The sequence below is a fragment of the Notolepis coatsorum genome (assembly GCF_963971535.1).
Source record: "Notolepis coatsorum genome assembly, chromosome: 5".
Lineage (NCBI taxonomy): Eukaryota > Metazoa > Chordata > Actinopteri > Aulopiformes > Paralepididae > Notolepis > Notolepis coatsorum.
The window spans coordinates 194988526-195008172 of NC_140169.1; positions in this window are offsets into that span (position 1 = coordinate 194988526).

Here is a 19647-nt window from a genome sequence, read left to right on the forward strand (position 1 = left end):
TAGGACTCTGTGGGACTCTGTAGGACTATGTAGAACTCTGCATGACTCTGTAGGACTCAGTCGGACTCTGTAGGACTCAGTAGGACTCTGTGGGACTCTGTGGGACTCAGTAGGACTCTGTGGGACTATGTGGGACTCTGTAGGACTCTGTGGGACTCTGTAGGACTCTGTGGGACTCAGTGGGACTCTGTAGGACTCTGTGGGACACTGTGGGACTCTGTAGGACTATGTAGGACTCAGTGGGACTCTGTGGGACTCTGTGGGACTCAGTGGGACTCTGTGGGACTCTGTAGGACTCTGTAGGACTATGTAGGACTCAGTGGGACTCTGTGGGACTCTGTGGGACTCTGTAGGACTCTGTGGGACTCTGTATGACTCTGTGGGACTCTGTAGGACTATGTAGGACTCAGTGGGACTCTGTGGGACTCTGTGGGACTCAGTGGGACTCTGTGGGACTCTGTAGGACTCTGTAGGACTATGTAGGACTCAGTGGGACTCTGTGGGACTCTGTGGGACTCTGTAGGACTCTGTGGGACTCTGTATGACTCTGTGGGACTCTGTGGGACTCTGTGGGACTTTGTGGGACTCTGTGGGACTCTGTAGGACTCTGTAGGACTCTGTGGGACTCTGTAGGACTCTGTGGGACTCTGTGGGACTCAGTGGGACTCTGTGGGACTCTGTAGGACTCTGTAGGACTCTGTGGGACTCTGTGGGACTCTGTGGGACTCTGTGGGACTCTGGGACTTTGTGGGACTCTGTGGGACTCTGTAGGACTCTGTAGGACTCTGTGGGACTCTGTAGGACTCTGTGGGACTCTGTGGGACTCTGTAGGACTCTGTAGGACTATGTGGGACTCTGTAGGACTCTGTGGGACTCTGTAGGACTCTGTAGGACTCTGTGGGACTCTGTAGGACTCTGTGGGACTCAGTGGGACTATGTAGGACTCTGTGGGACTCTGTGGGACTCTGTAGGACTATGTAGGACTCCGTGGGACTCTGTGGGACACTGTAGGACTCTGTAGGACTCTGTGGGACTCAGTAGGACTCTGTAGGACTCTGTGGGACTCTGTAGGACTCTGTGGGACTCTGTAGGACTCTGTATGACTCTGTAGGACTCAGTAGGACTCTGTGGGACTATGTGGGACTCTGTAGGACTCTGTGGGACTCTGTAGGACTCTGTGGGACTCAGTGGGACTCTGTAGGACTCTGTGGGACACTGTGGGACTCTGTAGGACTATGTAGGACTCAGTGGGACTCTGTGGGACTCTGTGGGACTCAGTGGGACTCTGTGGGACTCTGTAGGACTCTGTAGGACTATGTAGGACTCAGTGGGACTCTGTGGGACTCTGTGGGACTCTGTAGGACTCTGTGGGACTCTGTATGACTCTGTGGGACTCTGTGGGACTCTGTGGGACTTTGTGGGACTCTGTGGGACTCTGTAGGACTCTGTAGGACTCTGTGGGACTCTGTAGGACTCTGTGGGACTCTGTGGGACTCAGTGGGACTCTGTGGGACTCTGTAGGACTCTGTAGGACTCTGTGGGACTCTGTGGGACTCTGTGGGACTCTGTGGGACTCTGTGGGACTCTGTGGGACTCTGTAGGACTCAGTAGGACTCTGTAGGACTCTGTGGGACTCAGTAGAACTCTGTAGGACTCTGTAGGACTCTGTAGGACTCTGTAGGACTCAGTAGAACTCTGTAGGACTCTGTGGGACTCAGTAGGACTCTGTAGGACTCTGTGGGACTCTGTATGACTCTGTAGGACTCTGTGGGACTCTGTAGGACTCTGTGGGACTCAGTAGGACTCAGTAGGACTCTGTGGGACTCTGTAGGACTCTGTACGACTCTGTAGGACTCTGTGGGACTCTGTAGGACTATGTAGGACTCTGCATGACTCTGTAGGACTCATTCGGACTCTGTAGGACTCAGTAGGACTCTGTGGGACTATGTGGGACTCTGTGGGACTCTGTAGGACTATGTAGGACTCAGTGGGGCTCTGTGGGACTCTGTATGACTCTGTGGGACTCTGTGGGACTCTGGGACTTTGTGGGACTCTGTGGGACTCTGTAGGACTCTGTAGGACTCTGTGGGACTCTGTAGGACTCTGTGGGACTCTGTGGGACTCAGTGGGACTCTGTGGGACTCTGTAGGACTCTGTGGGACTCTGTAGGACTCTGTAGGACTCTGTGGGACTCTGTAGGACTCTGTGGGACTCAGTGGGACTCTGTAGGACTCTGTGGGACTCTGTGGGACTCTGTAGGACTATGTAGGACTCAGTGGGACTCTGTGGGACACTGTAGGACTCTGTAGGACTCTGTGGGACTCAGTAGGACTCTGTAGGACTCTGTGGGACTCTGTAGGACTCTGTGGGACTTTGTGGGACTCTGTGGGACTCTGTGGGACTCTGTAGGACTCTGTATGACTATGTAGGACTCAGTAGGACTCTGTGGGACTCTGTGGGACTCTGTAGGACTATGTGGGACTCTGTAGGACTCTGTGGGACTCAGTGGGACTCTGTAGGACTCTGTGGGACACTGTGAGACTCTGTAGGACTATGTAGGACTCAGTGGGACTCTGTGGGACTCTGTGGGACTCAGTGGGACTCTGTGGGACTCTGTAGGACTCTGTGGGACTCTGTGGGACTCTGTAGGACTCTGTAGGACTCTGTGGGACTATGTAGGACTCTGTGGGACTCAGTGGGACTCTGTAGGACTCTGTGGGACTCTGTGGGACTCAGTGGGACTCTGTGGGACTCTGTAGGACTCTGTGGGACTCTGTAGGACTCTGTAGGACTATGTAGGACTCTGTGGGACTCTGTAGGACTCTGTGGGACTCAGTGGGACTCTGTAGGACTCTGTGGGACTCTGTGGGACTCTGTAGGACTATGTAGGACTCAGTGGGACTCTGTGGGACACTGTAGGACTCTGTAGGACTCTGTGGGACTCAGTAGGACTCTGTAGGACTATGTGGGACTCTGTAGGACTCTGTGGGACTTTGTGGGACTCTGTGGGACTCTGTAGGACTCTGTATGACTCTGTAGGACTCAGTAGGACTCTGTGGGACTCTGTGGGACTCTGTAGGACTCTGTGGGACTCTGTAGGACTCTGTGGGACTCAGTGGGACTCTGTAGGACTCTGTGGGACTCTGTGGGACTCTGTAGGACTATGTAGGACTCAGTGGGACTCTGTGGGACACTGTAGGACTCTGTAGGACTCTGTAGGACTCTGTGGGACTCTGTGGGACACTGTAGGACTCTGTAGGACTCTGTGGGACTCTGTGGGACTCAGTAGGACTTTGTAGGACTCTGTGGGACTCAGTAGGACTTTGTAGGACTCTGTGGGACTCTGTAGGACTCTGTGGGACTCTGTAGGACTCTGTGGGACTCTGTAGGACTCTGTGGGACTCTGACTCTGTAGGACTCTGTGGGACTGTGTAGGACTCTGTGGGACTCTGTAGGACTCTGTGGGACTCTGACTCTGTAGGACTCTGTAGGACTCTGTGGGACTCTGTAGGACTCTGTAGGACTCTGTAGGACTCTGTGGGACTCTGTAGGATTCTGTTGGACTCTGTAGGACTCTGTGGGACTCTGTGGGACTCTGTGGGACTCTGTGGGACTCTGTAGGACTCAGTAGGACTCTGTAGGACTCTGTGGGACTCTGTAGGACTCTGTAGGACTCTGTAGGACTCAGTAGGACTCTGTGGGACTCTGTAGGACTCTGTAGGACTCAGTAGTACTCAGTAGAACTCTGTGGGACTCTGTGGGACTCAGTGGGACTCTGTAGGACTCTGTAGGACTCTGTGGGACTCAGTGGGACTCTGTGGGACTCTGTGGGACTCTGTAGGACTCTGTGGGACTCTGTAGGACTCAGTAGGACTCTGTAGGACTCTGTAGGACTCAGTAGGACTCAGTAGAACTCTGTGGGACTCTGTGGGACTCAGTGGGACTCTGTAGGACTCTGTAGGACTCAGTAGGACTCTGTAGGACTCTGTAGGACCTTGTAGGACTCTGTGGGACTCTGTGGGACTCTGTGGGACTCTGTAGGACTCTGTGGGACTCTGTAGGACTCTGTGGGACTCTGTAGGACTCTGTAGGACTCTGTGGGACTCTGTGGGACTCTGTAGGACTCTGTGGGACTCTGTAGGACTATGTAGGACTCTGTGGGACTCTGTAGGACTCTGTAGGACTCTGTGGGACTCTGTGGGACTCTGTAGGACTCTGTAGGACTCTGTAGAACTATGTGGGACTCTGTGGGACTCTGTAGGACTCTGTGGGACTCTGTGGGACTCTGTAGGACACTGTAGGACTCTGTAGAACTCTGTTCAGTCAGAAAGGCTTCTTTGATTAAATTGATTTGATGTTTTGGTTTTTTAGATATTGGAAGCAGATCAAGCTAAATGTTACCATTTGGAATAATAAGCATGCAAGTGGAAGTGAATGGGGAGCGTGAAGCAAGAGCATAACTTAGCAACATCTCCAAAACCAAAACAACTGGTGCAAGTTCTTTTTGGAGGCACTAAAAAGGACATATAGTTTGTGCCAAATCAGATTGAGGCTTCTATGAGGTTACTATGGATGTGCTCTTCTATAATAAAGCAGTAAAGAGCTCATCTTGCACTTATAGGTTAAAGTTAATGCTACAGTTTCGGAACATTGAGACATGCTTCTCAAATTGTTGGACGTTGCAGTGTAATTTTATATGGCTTTTTTTTTTGTCTCGCCAGAGAGCAAGTTGCCAGCTTTGGTAGTATGGGTTACAGAGAAGGCACGCTGGGGCCTATCTAGTTACCACTGCTTTAGTGTGTTTGTGTGTGTGTGCATGTGTGTGTGTGGTGTGTGTGGGGGGTGGTGGGTTGAGCGTTTGTTGAGTGGAAAATGGCCTCTAAAGCTCCTCTACTCACCTTTCGCAGTGGCAACATTTAGCACGGCGTGCCCCCCCCCCCTCCCCTTCCCACTCACCACCCCCTCTCCCCTGCCCCCGCCTCTCCTTCCCACTCACCACCCCCTCTCCTCCACCCCCCCCTATCTCCTTCCCACTCACCACCCCCTCTCCTCTACAACCACACCCCCCCCCCCCCCCCCCTCACCCATATTTCCATATTAAGTTTTCACAACCTGTTTTAGGAGCGATAGAAGGATAAAGTGATTTTAACAGGAGTAATGCCCTTCAACAGATGGTCAGACATGACAGGGAATGCCCCCCCCTACCCCCCCCAACCCCCACCCCCCCTCACCACCCACCACCCGCCTGCCCCCCGGGCTGAATGTGACAAAATGCAAAGTGGAATTCGCCAGCCCCTCCATTCCAGAATTGGCCCACAGAAAGAACATGCGAGAGGCCCGATGGCATGTCCTTCGCGGTCCGGGCGAGCTTGTGTGACAGCTGCCATGTTTATAGGCCAGCTTCGATGACAGTCAGGAGGCCATGCCTCGGCTCTTTTCAGACAGGAATTAGGTTTGTCATCAGATTCTAAAATCCCTCTGATTTATGACGTTTCCACTGCTGTTCCCCCCCCCCCCCCCCCTCTGCCCCGCTGACCCCCACCCACAGACCCCCAGCAGGGGGGACCATGTCATTGGGCAGAATTGTTTGTTTGTTTACCTCTTACTTTCATCACAAAGGATCAGTTGCTCTACACCCCTGGTGAGCCTCTCAATATCACTGTGTTAAGGTGAGGAAAAGCTCACACGTTGATTTATTATACGGTATATATTGATCAAAACAATATAGACATAAGATCATGTGTTGATTTATTATATATATATTGATAAAAACAATATACATAAGATCATGTGTTGATGTATTATATATTTTGATAAAAAACTATATTCTGTATATAAAATCATGTGTTAATTTATTATATGCAGGGGTGTAGCTCCAGATTCTAGGCCCCATGAAAGAATGTATTTGTAGGCCCCCAGTGTATGCGAGCGCGCGTAAGCGCGCAAGCGACATTTTTTTGGCAATTTTTTTATTGATGAAAACGCATAATATGGTTTTTACCTATACATTCGGATCAGCAGTTCAGCACCTGCACTGTTGGTGGGTGAGCCTAGTAAAGGATGTCGCATTGCGTTCATCTTCAATGAATGGACCAATGCAATAGTCTACCAAAGCCCCCCCTCTCTCTCTATATATCTCACACACACACACACACACACACACACACACACACACACACACACACACACACACACACACACACACACACACACACACACACACACACACACACACACACACACACACACACACACACACACACACACACACACACACACACACACACACACACACACACACACACTTCAGAAACAAACATAGTATCAATGAGAGCATCAATAATACACCTGAGTGATGTCTAGTAAAAAAAAAAAAAAAAAAAAAACATTTTTTTTGGGGGGCCCCTCAGTGCTGGGCCCTTGGAATCATCCTAAGCTACCCCCCCCCTGCTACGCCCCTGATTATATGTATTGGTAAAAACAATATATAAGATCCTGTGTTGATTTATTATATATATATATATTTTGATAAAAACAATATGATAATGTGTTGATTTATTATATATATTGATAAAAACAATATATAAGATCATGTGTTGATTTATTATATATATTGATAAAAACAATACATATAAGTGTCTCTCTCTCACATTTTAAAAGTCATACCTGAAAGCACATATATTTTTTTTTATTAACAATCTCATTGTTCTCCTCCTTGCCAAACTATGCCAGTACAACTTGGCATTAACACCTGTTACGAATTAATTTCCTAAAAAGGACATAGTGTCGTAGCTTAAAGTAAAACATTTTGACACAACATTTGATCTAGTGACAGATCACTGAAAATATATATTTTTTCATTTAAATGATTTAAATGACTGCTTCCGTTTACATCTCTGACTAAAATAAACAGACTCTGCCCTGCTGTAAATGAGGAAATAAAGGAAAATGTCATTCAAACGTAATGAGTAAAAATCAGCATGAACCCCACTGGTTCTGCTCAACATCAAGCTGTCCGTTTCCATGCCAACAGTTGAACTTGTGTGTTGAGGATCTCTGGGGTCAAGTTGCTCCAAATCACTGGATTCGGATGGTTCCCCTGTCCCAACTCAGGAGTCAGAACATTAAGCATCAAGCACCAACTTCCTCCCACTGCCACTTACAGGAGAGCTGTGAAACTGATGGTTGCCCTGTCCTATTGAAACTGATGGTTGCCCTGTCCTATTGAAACTGATGGTTGCCCTGTCCTATTGAAACTGATGGTTGCCCTGTCCTAGTGAAACTGATGGTTTATGAGGCTGCTGTGCTGTCTTACCACTGTTTTTGAAGCCACAATGTACTAAATTTTTTATTTTGTGGCTTGGCTACACTTTTATGTCTGGATCTAGTATTAGGCTTTTGAAGTTAGACTTGGTCAGTAATGTGATCATTCGATAAAGAGACATCGCAAATAACAGACACTCCAACGTTAGCTTATGTGTTCCATTGCTATGTTTTTACAAAATGGCAAAACTAATTTTTGATCACTTCTGAGAGAGTTGCCACATTTGGTTGAAGAATTCTTATGAGTTGTGATTAAAGTGGTATTTCTTTATTTTTTTTGCAACATCTATTAGTGATAAGCGACCAAACAATAATTATATTCCAAACAAACTGCTGATGTTGCTGGTGACATGAAACAATTAACTTCCTGTGTGCCAGATGATTCTGCCAGGAATGACCTACCAGACATCAGTGTTTAGAACAGCTAAGGATAGCAAATGTACAAGCATTCATGAACTGGGTATACAGTAAGTACAATCACTAATGTGCCATATCAATTGGCAATAGAGAGTGGCAAAATTACATTTATGTATATGAAAATGTTCAAGATTATTACTTTAAGTCATGCATGTGAACATTTGTGATCATCTTTCCTGATGGTCGGATCAAGGTGAGAATAAAATCACCACAGCCAGTCAGAGTTGAGGGTAGAGAACAACACAAGCACAGTGACAGTGTATGTCTCCAGAGCCATAGACAATGCAATTACAACAATCGTAATATGGTTGTGACAATATTGTCCTCTCATTCTTCTTCAGGGAAATACTCCATTTCATTGGCCCATGATCTTTCTAATCCGTCCCCAGACCGTTCAGTTAATGAAGAGATTACATGTCCCTGTGTCCCCATGCTGACAACCAAGAGATTTAAAGATTGCACATAAAATAGCATCTCACTTGACTACCAAATGATAGAGAGATTACAAATAACATATCTTGCATGACAACCAATTAATGAAGAGATTACATGTGAAGCATGTCTTTTAATAGGATAATGTTGATGATAACATGGCAGAGGGAGAGGAGCACACAGCACAGTTATGTACATGCTGTTTTACAAGAGGCACCCAGGCAGGAGTCCAGGGGTTATTTCAGTATAAATAAATATAGAACCATTAAACAATATTTAATATACATATATTATTTATACATATAAATAGAGTGCATAGGTAATACAACTATTCTATATAAACTCATATAAGTATATATGTACATCTACAGTAGTATGTTAAATATACATATATAGGTAAATATAGAACCATTCTATATAAATATATAGGTAAATATAGAACCATTCTGTATAATATATATATATAGGTTAGATGAATGGACCTCATTCTCGAACATGTTCATAAGTATCATTGTAATTATCTTCATAAAAAGTTTGTACTAACACATTTACGAAAATCCTCCTCCAGATTCCTGAACGCGTGAAATGGTCTTCGTAGGTGCATGGCCAAAATCATCGCATCTGGGTTCCCATGAATGAAAAACGTCACTCATTCTTAAACTGGAACCACGTTCTCTTACACCTTAATTTTCATACAGAAAGCTCCTTATAAGGAGTGGCTATCCCTTGCGTCTGCTTCGTGTTCACCCTTATGGAGGAAATAGGTAGCGTGAAAGCAATTTGCGACAGATCAAAATTTGATTAGATTAGATTCGGACAGCGACTCCTACAGGTCGGTTGGGTGACGCCTGTACAGCAGAGACAGGAAGTACCGGGGGCAGCGTGAGCCTCCCACACGTTACTCCTCGCCACTGAGAGTCCGCGCTGTCTGGTGAAAAGATGCGACAGGCTGCCTCCTCGTGTACCGGAGGGGACACGTGATGCAAGGCTTCTATCAGGCACGTTGGAAGGGGGGGTGCGGGGGTACGGTATTTATATATTTGTATATTATATACTGTAACTGTATAACTGTAACTGTAATACTGTATATTAGTTTATCCTGCTCAAAGCACTTCACCTTTTTAATATTGTGTGTATTGAGCCGTACTGTATTGTAGCCATTCTCCAATCTGTTAAATAAAGTTTTCATTCATTCATTACACTACTGTACACCAGTGTCGGCGCCATGGGGGGGCATTCGCGGGCCATGCCCCCCCAGATGGCGCACTGTGCCCCTCCAAACGTCATGAGCAATTATTATATATAATTTTTTTTTTTTATTATTATAGTAAAAGTCAGATGTTTTCCTTTATAAATAGGCTATTTAGCCTATTAACTCATTGACCGCCACGTTGGGAAATAGATCTGACTGTGCTGCCACGCATTAAACCAATGGAGTCGCTCACCTTGTTTGCAGGGCTATAACTATTTAAATATTATAGCTATATATGCAATACTATGGCCCATTTGACATTGAGTATCTATCATTCAAGATGTGGAAAAGGAATATGTTGACAGAATTGGCTATGGGGCGACAATAATATAGACATGAGGCATGGTTTCTACCTTTAGCCCTTAATCAGCGTGGTTTATTATGTACAATTATTCATAGCACAGCAGCACATTGAGATCTCCTTTCCGTGAGAGGCAGATGTGAGAAGAAATAGAGGAGGAGGAGACATCTCTTTTTATAATCGCCACCTGGTGGCATCATGAATGGCTCCGCCTATAGCGCCCTCCAGTGGACACAGATATACATACAGTCAGTGGAAGCAGTTGAGTACAGTTAAACAGTTAATTGCAACCCTATATGTAACCTCTAACTTTAACACTCCCACTTAGGGTTGTTTTAACACACTGTATGACTTTTTCAAAACAATTTACAAAGAAAATAACACAGTTTAGATCATCAAAAAGAATATGGCAGTCAATATTTACACACCAAACATGACCTCTGCAAATCTTTTCAGTTTCAGTTTGGAAGCAGGCTTCGTCATAGCATCTGCTACCATGTCGTCTGTTGGACAATAAACCAGTGTCATCCTTTCTTCTCTGATGACAGATCTGATGAAATGGTACTTTATATCCACATGCTTACACCTCTGTCGGCACACAGGGTTTCTCGCAATGGCAATGGTTCCCTGGTTGTCCTCATAAACAACAGTCTTCTTATATACATAGGTATCCATCCCTTCGAGCAGTTGTTCTAGATAAATACACTCCTGTATTGTCATGGCCAGAGCCATGTATTCGGCTTCACAAGTTGACAATGCCACTGTGGGCTGCTTCTTTGTTTTCCATGAAACCAGTGAGCTGTTTGTGTTCAAACTAACACAATATCCTGTGGTACTCCTTCTATCTGTGATGTCAGCAGCCCAGTCTGCATCACTGTAGGTTTTAAGCCCTAAGCCATTGCTGCTCTTTCTGAAGCACAGCTGTTTACCTACTGTACCTTTGAGATAACGAAAAACATGTTTTACCGTAATCCAGTGCTCCTCTGTGGGATCAGCAAAATGCTGTGACAACTTACTCACTACAAAACATAGGTCAGGGCAAGTACATGTTGTCAAATAGATGAGGCTACCCACAGCTTCCCTGTACATTTTTACATCTGTCAGTTTCTGAGCATCCTCCTGGTAATCCAGTTTTTGATCACACAGTGTTTCCCTTGTTCTACATTACTGCATGTCAAAACGTTTCAGGATCTTTTCCACATATCTCTTCTGGGATACTGTTACACAATTGGCAGACTGTTCAAAGTCCATGCCTAGGAAATGCTTTAACCTGCCAAGGTCTTTCATTTTGAATCTGGTGGAGAGCATACCTTTCACCTGATCTAGGTTTCTAGTGTTGTCTGCTGCGATGATCAAATCATCCACCCAAATGACGATTATCACTTTTCCTGACTCTTTTGACTCCCTTGAGTAAACACAGGGGTCTACTGGATTCTGTAGGAAGTGATCCTCAATGAGACATGTGTGAAGCATCTCGTTCCAATTTCGCCCAGACTGTTTCAGGCTGTAAATGGATTTTTCTAGCTTGCACACTAGCTTCTCTCCTTTCTTTTCGTAACCTTCCGGTTGTTCCATATATATCTCCCTATCTATGGGTGCGTGCAGATAGGCTGTCTTCACATCCATCTGATGTAAAATCAGGTTGTCCTCAGCTTCTTTCTGAACCACTACCCTTACACTGGTCAGATTGGCTGTGGGGGAGAATATTTCCCCATAGTCTATCCCCTCCCTCTGACTGAAACCCTTAGCTACAAATTTCGCTTTGTACTTTTCGTGGCCTTCGATCCCTTCCTTGATTGAGTACACCCATTTCCCTCCCACTGTCTGTCTGCCCTCTGGCAACTTGGTGAGGGTAAAGGTGTGGTTGTCCTCTAAGGACCTCATCTCCTCATCCATCGCTCTCTCCCACTTACTCGACTCTGGGGACACTATGGCTTCCTTAAAGGACTGAGGCACGCCACACACTACTCTGTAGCAGTAATCAATACTGGCGAGTGTACTGTCATCCTCGTCACTTCCTCTCCGGGCATAATCTTTCAGATATTTTGGGGGTTTGTGTTCCCGTGAGGGATACCTCCCACTGCTTGGGGCACGTGACATCACCCTCGGGTGCTCCTCGTCATCGTCCTCTGGGGGTGGCTGGCTGTTTGCCTGCACGTCTGTGCTCAGTACACTAGGCTGTGGTGTCTCTGTTCCTCCATACCTTACCCCGGAGTCCAGCCATGGCTCCTCTGTCTGTGTCTCGATTTCGCACGTTGTCTTTGTGACAAATTTCACTAGTCTGTGCTTTTGCACCTTCCCTTTACAGGGATAGTAGACTAGGAGTGCTGGGCTCCCTTTGTCGTGTCCTACAAAGAGTCCTTTTTCACATCTGGACTCAAGCTTGCCTCTGTCCTGCTGGTAAGCATAGCACACTGATCCGAATTTGTGCATTCCGGCTAGATTACACCTTTTCCCTGTCATTGCCGTATATGGGGTGGTGCCCGTGTGTTTATTAAAACACCTGTTTCTGGTGTAAGCGGCTTCTTGTACCGCATAATGTCACAGGCTCTTCGGTATGTTACTATCGTCTAGCTTACACCTGGCCATTTCGAAAAGAGTGCGCCATTCCCTCTCTGCTACCCCGTTCTGATGTGGGGAGTAGGGACATGACGTCTCGTGTCTGATCTTGTTCCTTCCCAACAGTGATTGCAACTCTCTGTTTGTAAACTCGGTCCCGTTGTCTGACCTCAAACATTTTATGTCCCCATAAGGGGCTATATCGGCAAGGAACTTCTCCGTGGCCTGGAGTGCGCACTCTTTGCTTTAAGGAGATAAACAAACACTATGCCTGTACCCACATCTGTAAAGGACTGTACATAGTTGAAGCCACCTATGGACTCGTTCCTTACTGGACCGGCTAGGTCGGTGTTAACTAGCTCCAGTGGTCTCTTTACCTTCTCCGTGGGGCCCCTGTTCCTCGTTTGAGTAAACTTCCCCTTTATGAAAACTTCACATTCTTTGTCAGGTCTATGCTTTTCACCTTTAATGTGCATACCGTCTGTCACTGCTTGCAGCTTCAGTAAATCCTCGTGATTACAATGACCCATGATTTCATGCCATGTCTGGATATCATGACTAACAGTCACATTACATTTATCATTGTTATTACACTCCGTTTGTAGGTAATACATTCTCTTATACACGTCAATGTTAAACCGTGTACCGTCTTGTTCTACAAGAACATCTTTACCTTCACTGAAGAACACCTCGGCGCCATTAGCAGTAGCAGACTTTACTGAGAATAGTTCTTGTGGGAACGAGGGTATATAGAGAGCGTCCTTCAACGTCACTATTACACCGACGTTTATAGCAGCGGAAAACGTTTATTTTGTACATTATCTAACGTTAACACGAACCTAAACTAACTTTAGGTTAGTTGTAACGTTAGTTTAGGTTCGTGTTAACGTTAGATAATGTACAAAATAAACGTTTTCCGCTGCTATAGACGTTGCTCTTTTATTTTGAAACCCCCCAGAAAGGAAGTCATTATATTTACTTTACTGACCGTCCGGTTTTGTGTTAGCTCCGGTTAGCTATGTGCAGTAGTTAGTATTATATTATCAATACCAGCCATTGGATTACTGTTTTCTAAATTGGGGAGGCTTTTAATCGTCAAGGTAAGAGGATTTTAAGTCATGGTATCCATAAACTTCAATCGGTTCAGATCCTTAATGAGAATGTCCACAAACACGGCTTCACGTAGAAATCACTGGCTGTGCGCAGAGACGAGTGCTTAGGCAAAAAATAGTTCAGAGTATATTTGCTTAGAAAACGTAATTGTCTAATTCAATTATTTTTTATTTCTCCACGTGGTAAATACACAGGTCACAACATGTTTACATGAACGTTTTGGAGTTGTATTTGGAGTGTATTTGGTGACTGTATACACTGTAAGGGAACGTCAGGCTATTGTCCTCCCCCACTTCCAGTGATGAAGCTAAGCTACGCTAACGGAGCGACTGTTCCCAAAGCTAAATGCACGCACAGAGACAAAAAAGGTATGTATCTTCTTGTCTAACTCCAGGGAAGATGTTAAATAAGCTAATTTCCCAAAATGTTGGAGTTTTCCTTTAAGCGCTGTGATGATCTGCTCAGCTCGGATGATGTATTCTGTCACCGTCTCTGTGTGCCCCTTCTTCAGAGCCGTTAACGTTATGTAGAGGGACACTACTCTGGGTCTTCCTCGTCCGATGTAATGCTCCCTCAACACTTCCAGGCTTTCTCTGCCTTTGTCCTTCGTGTCGCGGAATATTAACCCCAAGCTTGTATGGTTGAGCAGCGGTGCCAACTCACAGTATGCGTCCGCATTACGCTTGTCGTCTTGGGCTTGTGCCTCCGCCGTCAGGTCTCCCGTGGGGGCCGCCAAGATCACCGCCTTGAGTCCCACGCCGTGCATGCAGCATAGCATGCGCTCTTCCCATAGCTCATAGTCTTCCGCCTTTCCATGGAATGAGGGCCATTTGCTCCTTCCCTTGGTCACCATCCTCCTTTTTGATGGTAGGCGTAGCTTTAGCTCCGTTGGCCTAGCGTCTAGCCACGCGGTGCTCCCGGTGCTAACCTGGCCTACACTTCAGCTAAGCTAGCTACCCTTATTATTTCGCCCCTGCAAGATCTGGGCCCATAACCTGTTGACAGAATTGGCTATGGGGCGACAATAATATAGACATGAGGCATGGTTTCTACCTTTAGCCCTTAACTCTTTCAATGCCACGCCTGGTTTTCCGTTTTACCGCTTGAATGCCACCATCGGCGCCAATGTTAACGTTAATATCGCCTAATCTATGTTTTAAATTATGGCTATGTGTCTAATCTGCCCATCACATTATCAAAGACTATGTTCCAGTCAGTGCTGTGAAGGCAGATTGTGTTTTTATCGCGTCGTTGCCGTTTCAGAGCAGTTAGAAAAGCCCCCGTTTTGATATAAAAAACAGCTCATTCTGGAGCATTCTATGAAAATCGTCTTTTAGTGGAATATTCCACAACGTTGATATTCGTCTGCCTTTTTATGAATCGTTTTCAAATAAACGCTAGATGATCAATATTATACGTGCACGCACGCACATTACGGCCGCGCGCGGATAATCGCCTCGTTGATTTCCTCTCGGAGTTTTACAGTGAAACCGAAAGAAGACATTTCACAAAACAGCTTATAACTTCATCAAACTTACTCCGATTATCCTACCACTGATAACATAGAGTCCTTACCTGACATCAGATGGTATCCAACTGGTATATTCCAATTCCTGATCACCATTCGAAAAAATCGATACGTGTATGGATCCAACGCGACACAGTAGATCTCTATGATCCGCGGGGATCTGAGGCTCCAGAATGAACTCTGGTAACCCGGGCTGGATCAGTGAACTGGAAAATGTGGAGTACCGTATTTTTTTCCCCATTCATTTTCATTGAGTCCATTCCAAAATCACTTATGTCATCTGGGAGACGACAGGGGGCGCTTTTTTCCACCGTGATCGTCGGCGCCCCTCGGCTATACTCGGGTAGGCTCGGGTGATGCAATAATTTTTCAGATCGCAAAAAAAGAAAAAAAAAATCCGAGAAATCTCGTGAGTGGCTAGCAACCACCTATAAAAAAACACGAGAAATCTCGTGAGTGGCACTGAAAGAGTTAATCAGCGTGGTTTATTATGTACAATGATTCATAGCACAGCAGCACATTGAGATCTCCTCTCCGTGAGAGGCAGATGTGAGAAGAAATAGAGGAGGAGGAGACAACTCTTTTTATACTCGCCACCTGGTGGCATCATGAATGGCTCCGCCCTCCAGTGGACACAGATATATAATTGTTAGACTAGAAGTCTTTATTTGTCATGCAGTTTAACACACACACGCGAGATGGGCGACCCACAGGAACACACACACACATTGAGCGGCACGGTGGTGTAGTGGTTAACACTGTCGCCTCACAGCAAGAAGGTCCAGGGTTCGATTCCCACTTGGGGACCAGGTTTCCATGATGCCAGGTACTCAGTTGGGGTATCTCCCAGGCCTTTCTGTGTGGAGTTTGCATGTTCTCCCCACACACTGATATACATACAGTCAGTGGAAGCAGTTGAGTACAGTTAGACAGTAATTGCAACCCTACATATAACCTCTAACTTTAACAGAATATTTTTTCCATCCATACATTATCGTTGTCGTTTATGATTAATTGATTGTCAATAACGGCATTCGTTAGTACAACAGCATACGTTGATCAGAGCGATGGCTATGAGAACAATAGACAACCAAGCTGAAATTAACGTTAGATTGCTCTTACCTGTGGCCGACCCAAATAAATCAACTAGTCTTATCTTGGGCTCATTGAAATATATTGTACTGTACACTACAGCAGGGGTTCCCAAACTTTTCAGGCCGCGACCCCCAAATAACGGTGTCAGAGAGCCGCGAGCCCCACTATTATAGGATGTAAAAAAAAATTATTATTATTATTTTTTATTTTTTTTATAAATGGAAATGTGTGGTTGAAACCAGGGCCGGACTGGGGAAATCATTCAGGCCAGGAAATATAGTGCAAAATATAGCCCCAGTCAGGCCACTTTTTAAGCAGGGGGTCTGGGGGTCCCCCACCAGGAAATCTTTTGTTACAAAGACTTAGGCCCCGTTTAGACGAGCGTTTTGTGAACAGAAACCGCAAAAGTCATCTTGCAGTTTCACTTTTAATTTTACGTTTAGACGAGCGTATTGGGATGGAATTCTGCGTGCAGACGACGCTGTAACGACTCGAGACGACGGAGCCCCACTGTCACACGATTGGCGCATATGTCACATGACGTGCTGTGAAGACCCGCCCTACTCTGCCTCTGATTCGCAGACTGTGGATGGGGAATGTGATTGCACCAAAGCAGAGTCACTCACAGACAGTGGGTCCTCCACTCACGCCGCGGGACAGATTCTTGTGTATTTAACCCTTTCACTGCCACACGACAGCCGGAGGAGCGCTCGGCAGTAGAATTCTGCAGGGAGTAGGATTTTGCAGAACACCGGTTGTGTGATAGTAAAGGGTTAACCTTCTGTCGTGTGGCAGTGAAAGGGTTAAAAGTACTGCCAATGTAGCCTTCAGGTGATCTCCGTTGATATAGTCAGACATACTTGCTTTGTTTATGTCTCGGCTACTGGCGCATACCTGCTACATGTGACGTAAGCAGTACGCGCGACCAGAGCCGTGACAACCCTTTCGTCATCGTTTTAACAGATTTATACGGTTTGACAGTTTAGACGAAAGCGCAAAGCTTTTGCGTTTCTAGGAATTCCACCCTGGAAGGTAGTCTCACTTTTTTGCGGTTTCACCCCGTAAAAACGATGTGTCCGTATAAACGAAAGGCACATCCGTAAAAATATTTTTGCGGATTCACCTGCTAGCGTTTCCGTCTAAACGGGGCCTTAATTTCCTGCATTCTGGTGCAGGAATTTTTTTATTTGTACCCTTTAAATGCCAGTGTTTGTGATGGCATCACAAATTATTGTTAAAAAACAGGCTAGCATGTATGATTAGCAACAACACAGATTTGTATGGATTTTTTTTTGTTTTTTGTAATTGATAAAAAATACAATCTTTTATTCAACTTCAGCCCTGATCATAACACCACATATTCATTTTATAATTCGAACCCTTATAGTCAAGTTAGACCGCGCTCTCAAGTTCTGACACTGGGTGCTGTAATCCCATAAAGTTGAGTATATCAAAAAGCAGGGTAGCCGGACAAGCACTCTCAGGTTCAATGTTTTTAATGGCAGCCTGAATTGGAAATAGACATGTTTCGGACTATGTCCTTCTTCAGTGATATGGCTAGCAATGGAAATACATTCAAGATGGTAGTTATATACACCTGGCAGGTAATTACATGACACGGCAGGAAATGACATCACAACGCAGGTGTATATAACTACCATCTTGAATGTATTTCCATTGCTAGCCATATCACTGAAGAAGGACATAGTCCGAAACATGTCTGTTTCCAATTCAGGCTGCCATTAAAAACATTGAACCTGAGAGTGCTGGTCCGGCTACCCTGCTTTTTGATATAATTCTAACCCTTTAAATGCCAGTGTGTGTGATGGCATATATTTGCAATATATCAAATGCAGAGTAGATTTTTCTGGGGGGGATTATTACAGGCTAGCATGTGTCAATGATTAGCAGTTTTTTGTAAGGGTCCCGCCTCCACCAATCACATGTGGCTCCCTTTGTGTGTGTGTGAGAGCAAGAGAGAGAGAGAGAGAGAGATAGTTCTCCAACTTGTGTGAGTTGCAGTGATCTCCTGGTTGTTCCCCACCTAGGTTATCTAACTATTGCGCTGGTGTAACTAGAAACACTGGTCTGGCCTGCTTCTAAGTTCAGTGGCCTGACTGCATTAAAAAAAAAATTGACATATATATTTTTTTAAATCATCTGGCGACCCCCCCGCAGCAGCTCGCGACCCACCTGGGGTCGCGACCCCTACTTTAGGAATTCCTGCACTACAGGACTGCTGCTGTGGGCTATGCATGGCACATTGGGATCACTCACTCATCCACTCACTCACTCATCCACTCACTCACTCACTCACTCACTCACTCACTCACTCACTCACTCACTCACTCACTCACTCACTCACTCATCCACTCACTCACTCACTCATCCACTCACTCACTCATCCACTCACTCATCCACTCACTCACTCATCCACTCACTCACTTATCCACTCACTCACTCACTCACTCACTCACTCACTCACTCATACAGCCACTCACTCATCCACTCACTCACTCATCCACTCACTCACTCATCCACTCACTCACTCATCCACTCACTCATCCACTCACTCATCCACTCACTCACTCACTCACTCATCCACTCACTCATCCACTCACTCATCCACTCACTCACTTATCCACTCACTCACTCACTCACTCACTCACTCACTCACTCATACAACCACTCACTCACTCATACAACCACGCACTCACTTATCCACTCACTCACTCATCCACTCACTCACTCATACAACCACTCACTCATCCACTCACTCACTCATACAACCACTCACTCATCCACTCACTCACTCATCCACTCACTCACTCATCCACTCACTCACTCACCCATCCACTCAAGGCACTTAACCCCCAACTGCTCCAGTGGAGTTGCTCAGTGGCCAATGGTGTCAGACTGTGGTTGTACTGGGCAGCTCCCAGGTATGAATGGAACTGTGTGAATGTGAAGCAGTTGTATCACTCACTCATACAACCACTCACTCACTCATACAACCACTCACTCACTCATACAACCACTCACTCACTCATACAACCACTCACTCACTCATACAACCACTCACTCACTCATACAACCACTCACTCACTCATACAACCACTCACTCATCCACTCACTCACTCATACAACCACTCACTCATCCACTCACTCACTCATACAACCACTCACTCACTCATACAACCACTCATCCACTCACTCATACAACCACTCACTCACTCATACAACCACTCACTCACTCACTCATCCACTCACTCACTCATACAACCACTCACTCACTCATACAACCACTCATCCACTCACTCATCCACTCAATCACTCACTCATACAACCACTCACTCACTCATACAACAACTCACTCATCCACTCACTCACTCATACAACCACTCACTCATCCACTCACTCACTCATACAACCACTCACTCATCCACGCACTCACTCATACAACCACTCACTCATCCACTCACTCACTCATACAACCACTCAATCATCCACTCACTCACTCATACAACCACTCACTCATCCACTCACTCACTCATACAACCACTCATCCACTCACTCATACAACCACTCACTCACTCATACAACCACTCACTTACTCATCCACTCACT